Source organism: Aegilops tauschii, chromosome 7 (assembly GCF_002575655.3).
Source record: "Aegilops tauschii subsp. strangulata cultivar AL8/78 chromosome 7, Aet v6.0, whole genome shotgun sequence".
Classification (NCBI taxonomy): domain Eukaryota; kingdom Viridiplantae; phylum Streptophyta; class Magnoliopsida; order Poales; family Poaceae; genus Aegilops; species Aegilops tauschii.
In genome coordinates this window covers 60747530-60766612 of record NC_053041.3, presented here as the reverse complement: position 1 = coordinate 60766612, position 19083 = coordinate 60747530, and positions in this window count along the sequence as shown.

The window sequence follows — 19083 nt, the reverse complement described above, 5'->3', positions numbered from 1 at the left end:
CTCCGCCTCCATTCTCTTGCCAGTAGCTTCACCTTGCATCCCTCGTTCTGACCCGCGCCTCAATTCGTAGTTTGCAGCCCTCCACCGGAGTTCCCCATCCTCACCCGAGCCGCCGTTCGCCGGAGATAGTGTCACCGTCGACGTGGTGCTCCCCGTTGGACGAGTCCACCACCCACCGACGCGGAAGAAGACGCTGAAGCTCTTGGTACCCTCCGTTTCTCCTAACTCGCCGTGGTTCGACGCCGGCGTCCACCGCAGTCTTCGGGCGCCGGCGAGCTTTTTAAACCTGACAGGTGGACCCCGCCTGTCAACCTCTATTCTATTCTCCTCCGAACCGTTTTCTGTTGGCGCCTTCGGGCAAATACATTTTCTCCTTTGCGCTTACGCATTCCCAACCGAAGCGTTTTCTGTTTTCTAAGTTAAAACCCTGGAACTTTTCTGTTTCATTACAGATAAGTCCTTGGACAGAAACCTTTATAACTTTTTAATAAAAAGGAATTTTTGAGTGATTCTTTTTCTGACAATCTTCAAATTTTGTCTAGTTGTTTATGGGATTTATTTGAAAATTATTTGGAAAAGTTTCTGTGCAAGTGTTGGTTTTCACGTTAGTACCCGTTTCGTGATTGCCGTATGTTCCGGAAGAGGTGAAGGAGCCGCGAACTTCGCCGAGCTAGACTCCGACTTCTCCGAACCAGGCAAGCATGTTTTGAACATTTGATATGACAGGTGTTTTACATGTTCACGTGAGAGTTTGTGCGTGGCATATGAGTGTCGGTAAATACCTCGTTGCTTGTAAGGCAACGACCCGGTTGTTCCAAAGTCGCGATGATCTCTGATGAGAGATGGCCTAATCATGTGGTGACATGAAGGGCAGCAAGGTGGTACTGTTGTAGCATACCAGCCTTGCGTCATCCGACTTTCTCCGACGTTAACGTGGTTGGAGCCACGTTATCGTTCTTTTCCCGCATGTTCCAAAGTTGCGATGATCTCTGATGAGAGATGGCCAAATCATGTGGTGACATGAAGGGCAGCAAGGTGGTACTGTTGTAGCATACCAGCCTTGCGTCATCCGACTTTCTCCGACGTTAACGTGGTTGGAGCCACGTTACCGTTCTTTCCCCTTTCCGTGCTACCACATGTCTCATTGCCAGGATGCGGTTTAGTAAGTTGGTAACCTCTTTCCGTGTACACACCAAACAGAGAGGCCGGGATGATGGTAACTTGGCCCAGGATTAAAGCCAGTCATCCGGTCAGGGGGCATGGGTGTTTCCGGTTGGGACCGAGAGGGGGGGCACCCCCTTAGAGCGCGCGTATAGAAATTTGATCCCATGCTACGCGAGGTTGTAGCCTCCCTGTCTCAAGGTTTTTCTTGAATGTTGCCGAGGGTGATCCCTGGCTTCGGATGGTTGAATTGGGTGTGTACTGGTTAGACGTGTTTCTTCCAAAACACCGTAGACGGAACTAGTCCCCGTGACTACTGAAAATCCGTTGGCTGTGGTTAAGTACAAACTCTGCAGAGTCAATTCTTTCCAAATCATCGTATCCATGATCAAGTACTGAAAACATTATATCCTTATCTATCCGCGTGGAAAACTTGTTCCCGGTGAGCAAGCTCAAGTGGTAAATCCAGATTTATTGTCATTCCTGTGGATGGACTAACCTTATCATTATCTCATGCTTGTGATAATTTATGTTCCCGAACTATTGTATTATTGAGCTGTGATATAAGCCCATTATGTGACGTCGCGCAGACGTCCGACTGTGGCGTGTTCTTGCTTCTTACTTTAAATATAAGCCCTTTATGTGATGTCGCACAGACGTCCGACTGTGGCATCTGTCTTTATTGCCTGTTATAAGCCTTTATGTGGTGTCGCCTCGACGCCCGACTGTGGCATTATTATTCTGCATTTTCCGCTCGAGGAGTCTTTCAGACACTCGTTTGGCACCTGCATTATTATTCTACATTTTCCGCTCGAGGAGTCTTTCAGACACTCGTTTGGCACCTGTATTATTATTCCGCATTTTCCGCTCCAGGAGTCTTTCAGACACTCGTTTGGCACCAGTATTACTATTCTGCAGTTTCCGCTCGAGGCGTCATTCAGACCCTCGCTTGGCACCCAGTATTTACTATCTCTATGTCTGAACGCACGGGTTAACTTGTTCATATGCTTCATGTTTGCATTTGTTATGTCTTATGTCCGAACTGTCTTGCGAGTACTTTCATAGTACTCACCTGACTTGTTGATTTGGCCAGATGTTGACGAAGGCGATCTCTTGGATGAAGAGTTTGATAGCGCGTCCGATGCCTAGAGGAGTCCCAGTCAGTCCTGCGCGATCCCGGATATTGGTCACTTGTATTGTATACGCTTCCGCCACCCGCAATAAGTCTTCTCAAGCCTCACTCCGACGCTCGAAGAGTTGTAGTCTTCTGGAATCATATCACTCGCTTCGCGATGATATTTCCACCACCGTTATTATCGTGAGTTAGTAGTTTGCCACCCTATCCGCCGTCTTGTTTTAGCGGCGTGCATGTAATAAATTGTTGGGCAGTCTCTGCTCAACCTTGTATTATATTTAGTACCCCTGGTATTTTTCTTCTGTGACCAAGATATTGTCTACCAGTGAGAAGGAATTCTTCCTCGCTGGTCCATAAAAGGGATTGGTCTCTCAATAATTATTTTATTGAAAAACCGGTCGTGACAAGCTTGGTATCAGAGCCAGGCTGACTGTAGGAAGCCACTAGGTGCGATCGCTAATCGGTTATTAGCGTCTTTTGTGCTTTTTCAGCATTTTGCAATTGTAGCTATTTTCTGTTGGTCATCATAAATTTATGACATGACTACTCAGAATTTTTGCCTACTTTTGTAGATGGCTGGCAGCAGCTGTGAGAATTGAGTGTTCACCAACGTGCCCGAGGGGTTTGTCAAGCTCCTCGTCTCCATCACCAAGCTCGCGATCGGGCCAGCAGCTCGCCCGGAGTTCACACTCTACCAGCACAAGCTCAGTGACGACGTGTCTATGCACCAGGCTGTGGTGCAATTCAAGGGGGGACGTTCTGCTGCTCGCCACTTCCGTTTTGTGGGAAGGGCCATGCCTACGGAGAGGCATGCCATGCAGATGGCTGCCCGTGAGGCGATAGCTCGCCTTCGGGACATCCTTCCTATGATGAAGACTCGTCGCTACCGCTACCTCCCATGTCATGTGCCTTACACCAGCCACTATGCGTTTGCCTGCCATCGGGGAGAACGAGATGAAGCCATCGAGATGGTTGTGGAGTATCTCAAGGCTCTGGAGGAGTCTTTCGACAACCTCGTAGATGATCTTGTGGCTGCCCGCATGGACTTAGTCCGGGGCGGTCCTGCCAGCAGGAAGGAACTTCTCAACACGGCGCCGCCCCTGACATTCGTCTCGTCTTCAGCCTCTTATGCACCGGCCATTTTGGCCACTGCTTGCCGTCTGCCTACCACTGAGGAGTTCGACCGAGTCATCGCTCCTACTCCAGTCAGAGCCGCACCACCTGCCGCACACGCTCTACCACCAGTCGCCCCAGCACCATCACCGCAGCGCAGCGTCACGCGCCAGGAGCCAGCTAGAGAGGAGGTGGAGGTTGACTCTCCTGGACCGCTGAGCCTTGCCATCGGCAAGGGGAAGGAGATCTTCACCATCTCCGACTGAGAGCACCGAGTAGCCGCGTGTTATGCCTGCCTGTATGGTGTGTTGTTTTATCTGTACGCTAGTTTGTATTGGTGTGTTTGCTGCCTTCCGGAGTGGTACGCTAGTTTTTAATAACATGTCAGGATTGTGTACGCGCATCCTGAGTGCTGTATCTTGTGTTTGCTTTTCGCATGTAAGTTTTATGTTAAGCAGCCCTTCTCCGTGCAAAATCATTTGTGTTTCTTTGAAAACCTTGAAGCCTTTTGATTATTGCCTTTGCGAGATTTTTCTTGTGCTACACAGTTTTTCTCATGGGTTTTGCAAATAATACCCCAGACTGGAAAAATGTCTCGCCCGTGAACTCGCTCCATGCCCAATCAGCCAGAAGAGGTTTACGGGACACAGACCAGCAACAATTTCACTCAGGGTCAGTCCAGCCAACAAGACAGCGAAGCAACACTGTCTCAAGTATGCCGTCTCTTCGAGCAAAGCCAGCAACAGCACCAAGAGATGATGAACCATTTCATCAATATGGGAAACCACCGTGAACCCTATCAACCACATTCCAAGTTATCCGAGTTACAAAAGACTCACCCCTCAACTTTTGCTCACACCGATAGGCCGCTGGAAGCCGATGATTGGCTTCGTGAGATTGAAAGGAAACTGATTATTGCTCAGTGCTCAGATCATGAGAAGGTGCTTTATGCACCACACTACCTTACTGGAGCAGCCGCAGCATGGTGGGAAAACTTCCTACACATGCATCCCAGGGAACACAACATCACCTGGGAAGAGTTCAAGGAAGGCTTCCGTGGGGCACACGTCCCCAGGAGCATCCTAAAGATCAAGAAGAGAGAGTTCGATGACCTGAAGCAGAGAGGCATGTCAGTCACAGAATACAACGGTCAGTTCACCCAGCTGTCTTGTTATGCCTACGACGAGCACATGACAGAAAGCAAGAAGATGGAAAAATTCCTGGACGGCCTGGCACCAGCACTGAGATGCCAACTGATGTGCACACCTTTCCGGATTTTAAGACGCTGGTGGACAAGGCCATCACCTTGGAGAATGAGCGCCGTAGTCTGGAAGATATCCGTAAGCGGAAGAGGGACAAGACGACTCTTGCCCGCAGCAACCGAGGCAAGACTAAGGTCCCAAGGACAGACGCAAGGAAATCCACGACTACTGAGCCAAGGCCCGTCAGACAGTTTCATGCCAGGGACAAGGAGTTCACATACCGTCCAGGGGTCACCTGCTATGCTTGTGGTCAACAAGGGCATTATGCTAAACAGTGCCCGAAGCCAAGATACTCGGCACCCAAGCCGAACAATGGTGGAAACAATCCAGCCCCCAAGCGCAACAACTTCAACCCCAGCAACAACCACAGGAAGGGTCACCTGAACCATGTGACCAGGGAAGAAGCGCAGAATGCCCCACACATCGTGCTCGGTACGTTCCCTGTCAACACAGTACCTGCCACGGTTTTGTTTGATTCTGGAGCTTCCCATTCGTTCGTTTTGAAGAGTTTTGTTTCGCAACACGGTTTTCCGATACTTCCCTTGGAAAAATCGATGATCATCAAGTCCCCCGGAAATAAGCAAATCGCTCAAGGTTACTGCCAAAGAGTGGTCATTGAGTTCGAAGGACTACAATTCCACGCGAATCTCATCGTGTTGGAAAGTAAAGGACTGGATGTCATTTTAGGGATGGACTGGTTGACCACCAACAAAGGATTCATTGACTGCTTCAATCGGACAGTGATTCTCACTCACCATCACGGCAAGACAATAAGAGTTTCCGCTCAAGAAAGGCCACGATCACAGCAACCAAAACTGAACAAAATGGACATTGCAGAATTGAGAAAAGTTCCAGTGGTATGCGAGTTTCCTGATGTGTTCCCGGAAGAACTGCCAGGCATGCCACCAGACCGAGAGATAGAATTCAGCATTGAACTAGCACCTAGCACCGCTCCCATCTATAAGAAGCCGTATAGAACGGCACCCTCAGAATTGGTGGAGTTGAAGAAGCAGATAAAGGAATTGTTGGACAAAGGATTTATTCGAGCCAGATCCTCACCTTGGGGTTCGCCTGTGTTGTTCGCCAAAAAGAAGGATGGGACACTGAGGCTGTGCATAGACTATCGAGCCCTCAATATGGTCACCATCAAAAACAAATATCCGATGCCACGAATAAATGATTTGTTTGACCAGCTTGCACAGGCCAAGGTATTCTCAAAAATTGATTTGAGATCGGGATATCACCAATTGAAGGTACGGACAGAAGATATCCCCAAGACAGCATTCACTTCCAGATATGGGTTATACGAGTTCACAGTGATGCCTTTTGGACTAACGAACACCCCCGCATATTTCGTCCACCTCATGAACAAAGTGTTCATGAAATTCATGGACAAATTTGTGGTGGTATTCATTGACGACATTCTGGTTTACTCGAGGACACCAGAAGAGCATGCTGAGCACCTCAGAATTGTTTTGGGAGAATTGAGGAAACATCAGTTGTACGCCAAATTTAGCAAGTGCGAATTTTGGCTAAGACAAGTTGGCTTCTTGGGCCATATACTGAACCAAGAAGGCGTGGCCGTAGACCCAGAAAAAGTCAAGGCCATACTGGACTGGAAGCCACCCGCCAATGTTACTGATGTGCGGAGTTTCCTGGGAATGGCCGGATATTACAGAAGATTTATTGAAGGTTTCTCCACTGTGGCAAAACCTATAACCCAGTTACTCAAGAAGGACAAGAAATTTGTATGGACGGAAGCATGCGAGCAGAGCTTCCAAGAACTCAAGAAGAAGCTGACAACCGCACCGGTCTTAACTGTGCCAGACATACACAAGAGCTTTGAGGTGTATTGTGACGCATCCCGGAAAGGACTCGGATGCGTACTAATGCAGGATGGCAAGGTTGTCGCATATGCCTCCAGGAAGCTGCGAAAACATGAGGAAAATTACCCAACACATGACTTGGAGCTAGCAGCAGTCATACATGCACTCAAGGAGTGGAGGCACTTTCTGTTGGGAAATCGCTGTGAAATATATACGGACCATAAGAGCCTCAAATATATTTTCACACAGCCAGAGCTGAATTTACGCCAACGACGCTGGTTGGAACTGGTCAAAGACTATGACGTCGGCATTCACTACCACCCAGGGAAAGCAAATGTAGTGGCCGATGCCCTTAGTCGAAACCCCAGCCCGGACAGTGACGGTCAGCAAAATTTGAGGCCTGAATTTCAGCGAGAGTTCGCTAGGCTCAACATGATGTTAGTCTCCAAGGGCACCGTATCGAACCTGGAGATACAACCCACCCTGGTGGAACAAATCAAGAAGGCTCAACAGGGATATCCCAGCATCGAAGGCATAAAGAAGAAAATGAATCTTCGTAAGACTTCCGAGTTCGTCACCGACAGTGAAGGAATATTATGGTACCGAGACAGACTTTGCGTGCCTAACATTGAGGAACTCAAGCAACAGATCTTGACGGAAAGCCACACCGCTCCATACTCGATTCATCCTGGAGGAACCAAAATGTACAAGGACATTCAGGAAAGGTTTTGGTGGCACGGTATGAAAAGAGATATAGCCACATTCATTGCTTGTTGCGATTCGTGTCAGCGCATCAAGGCCGAGCATCAAAAGCCAGCAGGGCTACTCCAGCCAAACAGAATACCGGAGTAGAAATGGGATGAAATAGGAATGGATTTCATCGTCGGACTACCCCGATCACAGCGTGGGAATGACGCCATATGGGTCATCACAGACCGACTAACCAAAGTTGCTCATTTCATTCCCGTGAAGACTACCTACTCCACACAAAGACTGGCAAAGCTTTATCTCTCTCGTATAGTTTGCTTGCACGGAGTCCCAAAGACTATAATATCAGACCGAGGCACCCAATTTATCTCTAAATTTTGGGATAACCTACAACAAGCTCAGGGCACGCAACTAGCTTTCAGTACAGCATACCACCCTCAGACTGATGGACAAACAGAACGTGTAAACCAAATCCTAGAAGATATGCTAAGAGCTTGTGTGCTCACCTATGGATCCAGTTGGGAAGAGAGTTTGCCCTATGCCGAATTTGCTTACAACAACAGTTACCAAGCCAGCTTGCAAATGGCACCCTTTGAAGCATTGTACGGACGAAGGTGTCGTACCCCACTGAATTGGTCAGAAACAGGTGACAGCCGTATCTTCGGCCCAGACATGCTTAAAGAGGCCGAGGAGAAAGTTAAGCAGATCAGGGACAGACTCAAGACAGCACAGAGCCGACAAAAGAGCTACTATGATCAGAAGCATCGTGAGGTCAACTATGAACCCGGTGATTCCGTATACCTCCGAGTATCTCCTATGAGGGGTCTGCAACGGTTCAAAATAAAGGGGAAGCTAGCCCCAAGATTCATTGGACCATTTTGTGTAAAGGCACGAAGAGGCACGGTAGCCTACCAACTAGACCTCCCCAAGGAGCTGTCAGACGTCCATGACGTGTTCCACGTCTCACAGTTAAGAAAATGTGTGAGCAACCCAGAAAAGCATGTACCTCATGAGGACATTGATATGCAACCAGATCTCACCTACAGAGAAAGGCCAGTAAAGATTTTAGAAGAGTCTGAACGGAGGACCCGTCAGAAAACGACAAAGTTTTTCAGGGTTCAGTGGACCAACCACACTGAGGATGAAGCTACATGGGAAAGGGCAGATTTCCTTCGGGCAGAACATCCATATCTATTTGAGGATCAGCAGAAATCTCGAGGACGAGATTTTTCCTAAGGGGGTAGGTGTTGTGACACCCAAGTTTTTATTGGGATTTTTCAAATGATTTTATTTGACTTGAGGGGAGTGATTTAAATTTTTTTTCTTCAAGAGAACTCTCACTCTCAAATATTTTTCTTTATGGCAAAAGTTTTATTTGGATTCAACCAAGATCTGTCTTTGGTCTTGGAGGTTCTTGCTTTTCACTTGGACTCAAGACAAAATATTTTCACTTGGGAAATGACTTTTGAAAATCTCCTTGAAATTTGCACTATGGCTTTTGGAAAATCCTTTGCCACTTTCAACAATTCCTTCTTGCCATGGCCTTAGTGCAAATCCCCTCTCCTAACCCTTTCCTCACCTTTGGATCATGATTTGCATCAAATCCAGCAAGTTGAACCTCCCCATGTGATTATTTCCATTTATATTCTATTCAAATAAATTTCTGCCTTCTTTCCTAGCACTTGGAGATTTGCAAAGGAACTCCACTTTCTGTCTTGATTTTTGCCCCCAAACCTTTTTCCCCTCCTAGTCCTTTGAACCCTCAACCAAGAACCATGAAGATCCACTGGTCTTCAGTTCAAAATTTTCAAACTACACCTGCTGCAAGTTTGGACCAGATTTGTCAAATTTGGTGAAATTCATTCAAAACCTTCTCCAAAAATTTCAAGTAAAATCAGGCAGCCTCTGCGTGCATTGAGTGGTCACCTCACCAAGTTACAGCTCCAGAAAAATTTATCTCATTGCAAAATCCTCCTGTCGAACACCTGCAGTGCACTGTCTGTATCAAGTTCAGAAAAATTCAGATATTCAGTCAGTGGCTTGCTGTCGTTTTCTTCAGAGAAGAACGTCGATCTCGCCAGTACCACCGCGTCGCCTTGCTCCTCGTCCCCGCCCTCTTGTTCCTGCACCGCACGAACGCCTGGCGCCTTGCGGGCGTCGGCGACGAGCAGCAGAAGGTGCGCCGCCCCGTGACCGACGCCGGCGGCGGCTTTGCGGACGCCAGCGGGAGACACGGCGCCGACGACGCCACCCAGGGCCGCCCAAACCACCGGAGCTCGCCGCGTGGCCTTCCACTCCCCCGAACGCGCTGCCGCTCTCGTCGTGAACAGCAGGGCGCGGAGCGCGCTCTCTGCCGCCGTTGAGCCCGTGCGGTCACCTCACCATGGACCGACGCCATTACGCCAAGCCCGACCCCGTTTAGCTGTGAAACGACTCCAGTAACCTCCGCTGATGCTGCCTGGCCACTCAAACCTCCTGCCAATCCACTGCTCCGCCGTAATCGCTCGCCGGAGATTCTCCGTTCACGGCCACCCCGTCGATCTGCCTATAAATAGAGGCCCCGAGCTTCAACTCGAGCACTCACCATCCCTGCACTCCTCCTAGAGCAAGCCTAGCCACTGGTAGAGCCCCGAGGAGGTCTCCTTCCTCGACTCCGGCCGCCGCGACCCGCCACGGGATCCAGCCCGATTCGCCCCCGTGTGCGCTCCTCCGCCTCCATTCTCTTGCCAGTAGCTTCACCTTGCACCCCTCGTTCTGACCCGCGCCTCAATTCGTAGTTTGAAGCCCTCCACCGGAGTTCCCCATCCTCACCCGAGCCGCCGTCCGCCGGAGATAGTGTCTCCGTCGATGTGGTGCTCCCCGTTGGACGAGTCCACCACCCACCGACGCGGAAGAAGACGCTGAAGCTCTTGGTACCCTCCGTTTCTCCTAACTCGCCGTGGTTCGACGCCGGCGTCCACCGCAGTCTTCGGGCGCCGGCGAGCTTTTTAAACCTGACAGGTGGACCCCCCCTGTCAGCCTCTATTTTATTCTCCTCCGAACCGTTTTCCGTTGGCGCCTTCGGGCAAATACGTTTTCTCCTTTGCGCTTACGCATTCCCAACCGAAGCGTTTTCTGTTTTCTCAGTTAAAACCCTGGAACTTTTCTGTTTCATTACAGATAAGTCCCTGGACAGAAACCTTTATAACTTTTTAATAAAATGGAATTTTTGAGTGATTCTTTTTCTGACAATCTTCAAATTTTGTCTAGTTTTTTATGGGATTTATTTGAAAATTATTTGGAAAAGTTTCTGTGCAAGTGTTGGTTTTCACGTTAGTACCCGTTTCGTGATTGCCGTAGGTTCCGGAAGAGGTGAAGGAGCCGCGAACTTCGCCGAGCTAGACTCCGACTTCTCCGAACTAGGCAAGCATGTTTTGAACATTTGATATGACAGGTGTTTTACATGTTCACGTGAGAGTTTGTGCGTGGCATATGAGTGTCGGTAAATACCTCGTTGCTTGTAAGGCAACGACCCGGTTGTTCCAAAGTCGCGATGATCTCTGATGAGAGATGGCCTAATCATGTGGTGACATGAAGGGCAGCAAGGTGGTACTGTTGTAGCATACCAGCCTTGCGTCATCCGACTTTCTCCGACGTTAACGTGGTTGGAGCCACGTTATCGTTCTTTTCCCGCATGTTCCAAAGTTGCGATGATCTCTGATGAGAGATGGCCAAATCATGTGGTGACATGAAGGGCAGCAAGGTGGTACTGTTGTAGCATACCAGCCTTGCGTCATCCGACTTTCTCCGACGTTAACGTGGTTGGAGCCACGTTACCGTTCTTTCCCCTTTCCGTGCTACCACATGTCTCATTGCCAGGATGCGGTTTAGTAAGTTGGTAACTTCTTTCCATGTACACACCAAACAGAGAGGCCGGGATGATGGTACCTTGGCCCAGGATTAAAGCCAGTCATCCGGTTAGGGGGCATGGGTGTTTCCGGTTGGGACCGAGAGGGGGGCACCCCCTTAGAGCGCGCGTATAGAAATTTGATCCCATGCTACGCGAGGTTGTAGCCTCCCCGTTTCAAGGTTATCTTGAATGTGGCCGAGGGTGATCCCTGGCTTCGGATGGTTGAATTGGGTGTGTACTGGTTAGACGTGTTTCTTCCAAAACACCGTGGACGGAACTAGTCCCCGTGACTACTGAAATCCGTTGGCTGTGGTTAAGTACAAACTCTGCAGAGTCAATTCTTTCCAAATCATCGTATCCATGATCAAGTACTGAAAACATTATATCCTTATCTATCCGCGTGGAAAACTTGTTCCCGGTGAGCAAGCTCAAGTGGTAAATCCAGATTTATTGTCATTCCTGTGGATGGACTAACCATATAATTATCTCATGCTTGTGATAATTTATGTTCCCGAACTATTGTATTATTGAGCTGTGATATAAGCCCTTTATGTGACGTCGCGCAGACGTCCGACTGTGGCGTGTTCTTGCTTCTTACTTTAAATATAAGCCCTTTATGTGATGTCGCACAGACGTCCGACTGTGGCATGCACTGTCTTTATTGCCTATTAGAAGCCCTTTATGTGGTGTCGCCTCGACGCCCGACTGTGGCATTATTATTCTGCATTTTCCGCTCGAGGAGTCTTTCAGACACTCGTTTGGCACCTGCATTATTATTCTGCATTTTCCGCTCGAGGAGTCTTTCAGACACTCGTTTGGCACCTGTATTATTATTCCGCATTTTCCGCTCGAGGAGTCTTTCAGACACTCGTTTGGCACCAGTATTACTATTCTGCAGTTTCCGCTCGAGGCGTCATTCAGACCCTCGCTTGGCACCCAGTATTTATTATCTCTATGTCTGAACGCACGGGTTAACTTGTTCATATGCTTCATGTTAGCATTTGTTATGTCTTATGTCCGAACTGTCTTGCGAGTACTTTCATAGTACTCACCTGGCTTGTTGATTTGGCCAGATGTTGACGAAGGCGATCTCTTGGATGAAGAGTTTGATAGCGCGTCCGATGCCTAGAGGAGTCCCAGTCAGTCCTGCGCGATCCCGGATATTGGTCACTTGTATTGTATACGCTTCCGCCACCCGCAATAAGTCTTCTCGAGCCTCACTCCGACGCTCGAAGAGTTGTAGTCTTCTGGAATCATATCACTCGCTTCGCGATGATATTTCCACCACAGTTATTATCTTGAGTTAGTAGTTTGCCACCCTATCCGCCGTCTTGTTTTAGCGGCGTGCATGTAATAAATTGTTGGGCAGTCTCTGCTCAACCTTGTATTATATTTAGTACTCCTGGTATTTTTCTTCTATGACCAAGATATTGTCTACCAGTGAGAAGGAATTCTTCCTTGCTGGTCCGTAAAAGGGATTGGTCTCTCAATAATTATTTTATTGAAAAACCGGTCGTGACACCATTTTGCCATCAATTGAGATCAGTTTGCTCACACTCCGATCCCACATGTCAGTGATATGCCAAGAGGAGGTGCATTGACCGACTGGCCATACGCGTACTTGGTTTTGCACCTTCATACTCCTCCTCCCCCCGTCACAGTTTACAGGGCGCGCTTCATTATGATGCATTTCCCTCAATGCATTTCCACCACCAGAGAGACTTTAGACGCGTTTGGCTTAATGCTCAATTAATTAGGGCATGGTAACCGCAATTTTCTCTCGATGTAGTACTACGGAGTGGAGTAAGTGCATGCATGTGTGTACCCGGGGTGGAAGCACTCCATGCATGTGTGTACGCATTATTTCCTCTAGTAATAGACGCCGTGCTATAACTACCAATGCTATTTTTCAGGCCGATCGCTAGTCGCCTTGGTCCCAGAAATTTTCTCTTTTTCTGAAGCGCGCTGTATAAATAGTGACAGATGGAGTAGTATGAGCGGATTCAAAGAAGAGCGTATTGATGGTTGCTTCTCCCGAGCAACTTACAGTGGGAATGGTGGGGCTTATGATTTGACTGCTCATTACTCACTATTAATGCGGCGCAACGACCGGTCTGAGTCTCCCATGCGGCTGTGCACTGCCCCCTCGGTTCTTAAATATACTCTGGAGTATTTGTCTTTCTAGAGATTTCAACGATTGACTACTCAAATATTTGTCTTTTTAGAGATTCAAATGGACTACTACATACGGATGTATATAGACATATTTTAGAGTGTAGATTCACTCATTTTGCTCCATATGTAGTCACTTGTTGAAATCTCTAGAAAGACAAATATTTAGGAACGGAGGGAGTACACATACGAAGAATAATGAGTGAATCTACACTCTAAAATCTGCCCATTTGAAATTTGTAAAAAGACAAATATGTAGGGACGAAGGAGTATAATTTTGTGCATGGCACGTGGACCTGGATGCCGAAGAGGCTTCTGGCAATGCTATCAAGCTTCCAGCATTTGTTTACATAATTGACGTACTATACAAATATTTTTCCAGTGACATGAAATTGTACAATGGTGTGAGCTTTCAGCTTTTGTTTCGTGTGTCTTTCCTTCGATGCTCTTTCGGAAACAATAAAAAACTAACTTCCTTACTAATCAGAGCTAATATTTACATCACAACTGAAGACAAAGTTGTGAGAAGTTGTTAAATGAAAATTGATCCATGCTTTCATTGGCAGCAACGTCCCCCCAGCTCTGTCTAAATCAACAAGGCATGTTGGGAAAAAAATAGCTGTCTGGAGCATGCAACATTCTGATCATTTTGTGCAGTTCCACTAAAATCCCTGTTCCAAAGATATTAAGTGTGATTACGATAATAGAGGACTGCTGATGAAATAATAAACACACAAATAGAAGTCGGTCACCTTCGCAGTCTCTCTTAAGACTAACTAGTTGGAGAAGATTAGGCTCGGAGTTGGATCAGGAGGATAGAGCAAAATCAATCTCCCTTTGTGCAGTCGCACTGAAATTTAGAGACGTTACCCGTGTGACATTTTGGTAGAACTGCACAAAACACTCTTAAGAAAAAAGTGATTTGTGCAGTTCACCAAAAGGTTGCAATAGCAACGAGATGGATAGCCATGTTTGCAAAAAAGAGGTAGAAAGGAAACAATTACTGGCCAGTAACAGTTGATGACACATGCGACGACAAAAAAGAAGCATATTCCTTGTCCTAAGGGAAGATAACAACACGGTTGTGTTTGTCTAAAACGGTGTGAGGACGAGACTGCAATATGGAAAGTATGCCGGACGAGATACATTTTGGGCAAGGAACTATGCAAGATACACATGAAGCGACGTGGGAAGACGGGAAGTGGAGCAAGGCCGGAGGGGATACCTGGAGGTCATCGGGATGTAACTAGGTGAGCGGCGGCAGGCGGAATCTGCCTTAACTGCGGCATCAAGCAGGTGGCGTAGGCCCTACCACGCCGGAGCTTGGTTAGAGAGAACGACGTGTACCGTAGATCGCGACGTGCTGCGTCGGCACCATCGAACGGACAAACGATGCACGTCCTCCCTTTCCGCCGGCGGACGGGATGCGGCCGGATCAGTGACCAACGGAGAGAGAGAGAGAGGCCACCGCAGCCTTGTGTGAGATACTCTGAAGAGAGACAAACCAGGCAAGCAGGCTCCATTGTATATAGTGGAGCGGAGTACCTTTTTCTCCCTAAAAATCGTTTTATATTCTGTGTACGTGCCATTGAGCGATATAACTTTATTTAAAAATAACGCGCCAACGCATCAAGTCGACCTTTGTTTCGTGCACGCGTGGTACACGACCTCCGTAGGTAAACAACCGCTACACGCGTTCAAATTAGCACGCGGGCTGCCATTTCGTACAGAAATGACCTCCGCCGTGTACCCGCGCGGGTGTGGCTGGGCACGAAGCGTGAGTACGTGCACGGTGCACCTATTCTCTTCTTGTATACGTACACCACCTACGTGGGGTTGTGTGAGAAAGATACAAACGTAGAGAGATATAGTGCGTGGGTTCGTGATAGTTTTTTTTGGGGGGGGGGTCAATCAAAAAATGAAACATATGCAATGTGTGTGAAATAGAGTCCTGGATATATCATATATATATATAGAGGGGGCGATCCACGAGAAGAGAGTGGAGGTATCATCGGCTTGAGGTGTCCATAGAATCAAAGAGAGGGATGATGTGTGTGTGTGCGCACGCGCGATTGATAAAGAGTGCCATCGAATTAATGTGTGCCCACGTCAAAGATATAGAGTGGCTTGCCTACTGGAACATGAGAGGGGACAGGTGCAGTTTGTCTCTGTTGCATGGATACCTACCTACAATGCTCGACTATCGGTGTGTGGTGGGGGGGGGGCGGAAGGGAGGCCTAATTAACTATAGAGGTACAATGGCTGGTATATGTGTAGAGGAGGAGAGAGGCATACCTCATGTATTAAGGGAGATCGATCTACCTCATGTATTAAGGGAGATTGATCGACATCCATGCATATGTGTAGGAGAGGAATAAGGTTGGGAGAGAGACGGAGCTAGAGTGTTGGAGGGGGTGGTAGTGGAGTTGCTTCTAACAAATGGTGGGATAGGCTTGCTAGACAACCGGAGGGCACACCTGCAATATCAATAAGGGAGGGGATGGCTGCCTGTCTATGCACGTTCGTGTGAGAGACGGGTCGGGAGGCATGCACGAATGATGGGGGGGGGCGATATGGCTTTGGTAAGCAGACATAACTACATAGGAAGATCAATCGTCCTTTGTCAGAGAAAGGAGAGACATAACTTGTGAGGTACGTCGATCGATGGGGGGGGGGAATAGTTAAAGTCGACCTAGGTATATGTTGGGAGCTCGATCGGTATACATGCATGTGTGTGTTAGAAGCAAATGAGGCACTGGGAGAACGATAGAGAGAGAGGGATGTATTTAGGAGGTGGTGCGCGAGTCATACTATATCAAGGGAGGAGGAGTGTGCGAGTACGAGATCGATGAAAAGAGTGGTGGGAGTGAGGCATGGACGGTGATAAGAGAAGAGGGGAAGCTTGTGTTTTGTGCTAGGCACACCTGGCTAGAGAGGCATATCGATCGATGTGTGCCGTAAAGAAGGAGCTGGGGGGCCTACACTCACCGTGGGTGAACGACCTAAAGTGAAAAGACAAATTTGCGCGATGGAGCTAGAGAATGCTGAGGGAGGGTGAGAGGGATGCGGGCGTCTGCATGCACGAGTGAAAGTTAGCGCTAGCTAGCTACAAAGATAAGAGGATTGTGTGGGTGTAAAAGACGATTAGAGATCATACTTCATTATAAAAAGCGAATTCGGATATTTGAAGAATTTATCATAGTGTTTTAAACCGACGCATGTGTGAATATATATAACGGTGATACACATGGTGTGGTTATGAACATGTTATACTACATATAATATATTTTATCCCTACTCTTATAAAAAATGGAGTTGTTGATGATGGTGCCATCCTGCAATATAGGCCGTCCGATTTATATCTGACGGATAGGAAGGAAACTAGGGCAATTTTGAAAAAAGATACCCACACCCCTCTCCATATTTGCAAATTAGGCCTCCCCTTGGTCATGTTGATGTTCTGTGGAACGCATGGGCATCTTGCTAGTACTACGTATAACATATAGAACATTGATCATAATTTGGGTTAATGTGTGGCTTTTGCAGCTCAGGTCTAAATACTTGTCATAATGTAGGGGGCGGGGCACTATACTATGTGTGATAAACACGGTGTACACGTATGGAACATGGTTTAGATTATGAATATATAGTTAGTACATCAAATGTACTATTATTTGGAATCAACATCAAGTGTATTCAAAAAATAGAATTCGAGTTCATGTAGTACACATAGTTCATATCTATCTCTATAGTAATCATGTGGTGTGTTATTAAGGTAATACACGAATGATGGTTTAATTTGGCAACAATCATGATTGTAGATTCTTATTGAAATAGAGAAACAAATTCTAATTCAGTTCGAATTGCAGCGTTAGTATAGACATTTGGAATGCACTAAAATGTTGGTATGAGTAGGTTACATGCATTATACAGCAAGCGAAAAAATTTAATTGGAAATAACATGGATTCATACTGCCTCCTTCCATCTATATAGGGCGTAATGCGTTTTTTTAGACCGCCTTTGACTGTTGACAAGATTAATAGTACATGACATGCACAATGTGAAAATTATATCATTGGAAGAACCTTTCACAGACGAATTTAACGGTGTGCTTTGTGTAAGTTGCATGTCATATATTATTGCTCTAATATTTGGTCAAAGTTAGCATCGAAAAACGCATTAGGACCTATATAGATGGAAGGAGGGAGTAGCTTTGAATAGCATTTTTATAGTAAAATGGGGCAAGACTCTCTCTTTGTGTGGTGTGAATAGTTTTATTTTTTCGTTTTCTTTTTGGTTGAGGGAAGTGCGAATTGATTTGGTACGTACAAGTACAATATTACATGTTAGGCTTGTCCCTAAAATTCAACCCGCGCCTTGTTATATCCCGAAAATTCAGATATCGTGCTCCCAAAACTGGCGCCTTCACATCCCACGCCTTGCTATCCCTAAATTACAACGCGTGCGAAAACTCCCTCCAACTGCCAAATCCCGACACGCGAAATCCCCCTTCTAACCCTGAGCCGAAAGGGCGCTAGTTCAAATCGGTGGGGGGTACTTCTGTAACACACCCTACATTTTGGACAAGCGCGTCCCTAAGTCATGGTTCACCCCCTCCCATCGCCTTCTTTTTGCCATTCGAAATCCTAGGCCGCCATAACCTCTCTGCTCCAGCCGCGAAACCCCACCCTCCTCCGTCCGCCACCTCACCGCTGCCCAGCCGAAGCCTCTTCCCCGACGACGTCGTCCACCGCAACAGGTCGACGTCCCTCGTCCACCTCCCCGGATTTGGATCCGTCGTCCATCTCGTCGTCCCGCCGGTTTAGCCGCCCCGTCCTCCACCACCAAGGAGCTGCTTCGACGATCGCCTCGTCTGTCATGGCTGCTCCATCCCCACAGCGCCGCCTTAACCTGCTCCACCAGAACCGCAGCATCCTCACCGACTCCTCGGACGAAGCCGAGGCCTACTCGGCGCCACCAAAGAGGGTGTACACTCATCGCATCTCACGTTCTCCTTAGCTCGACCTCCCGGCGCCGACGGTGCTACATCCCGCACCCCCATGGAGCGTCTACCTTGAAGCCGGCGCCGCGGGTGACATCTCCATGGCGGCTCTCCCCCAGTGTGAGGCCCCTTCGGCGGCGGCGGCCATACCAGCCGGATCTGCTGCTGCTGCTCCGGCTCTCGCTCGCTCGCTCGCGCTGCTGCTGCTGCTCTCCCCCTCACTCGTGCTGCTACTCTGCTCTGATTTAGCTACACTTCAGTCGATTGAATCGACTTTTTGCTCAGTCAATTTTCAGGGGGTGGGGGGCTCGTCGGAGTTAAGGAAGAACCACCCGCAGCAGGGACGAGGGCTCGCCGGAGAGGTACCCCACTATCTTTCTTAGGGTTCAGGGTGGGGGGCGGGGGGCCTATAGGTCTGGCCGGGGCGGTGGCGAACCGACAGTGGGGAGTTGTTTCGGGGCGGCGAGGCGGCGCTGGGGCCGGCGGTTTGGCCGGTGGTGGCTGGCGGCTTAGTGGGGTGCAGGTTGAAGATGAACTGCAGGCCCTCCCTAAACTATATGTAAAGTGCCTCTCTGCTACCGTTCCGTTCAGTTTCCGCAGTAACATTCAGATTCCATAGTAAATTTCAGTTTCGACAGTTAAGTTCAGAGTCAACAGTTTTTACCTCATCTGTTGTAGTCAGGTGGTTTTTGGTGATGTAAATTTTACATCTATTTTACATCATCTATTGGAGATGCTATTAGAATCGCACCTGAGATTGACGATGTTTGTCTTGTGCTGCTTCAGCCTTGACGTCTTACGGCTCAGCATGGCT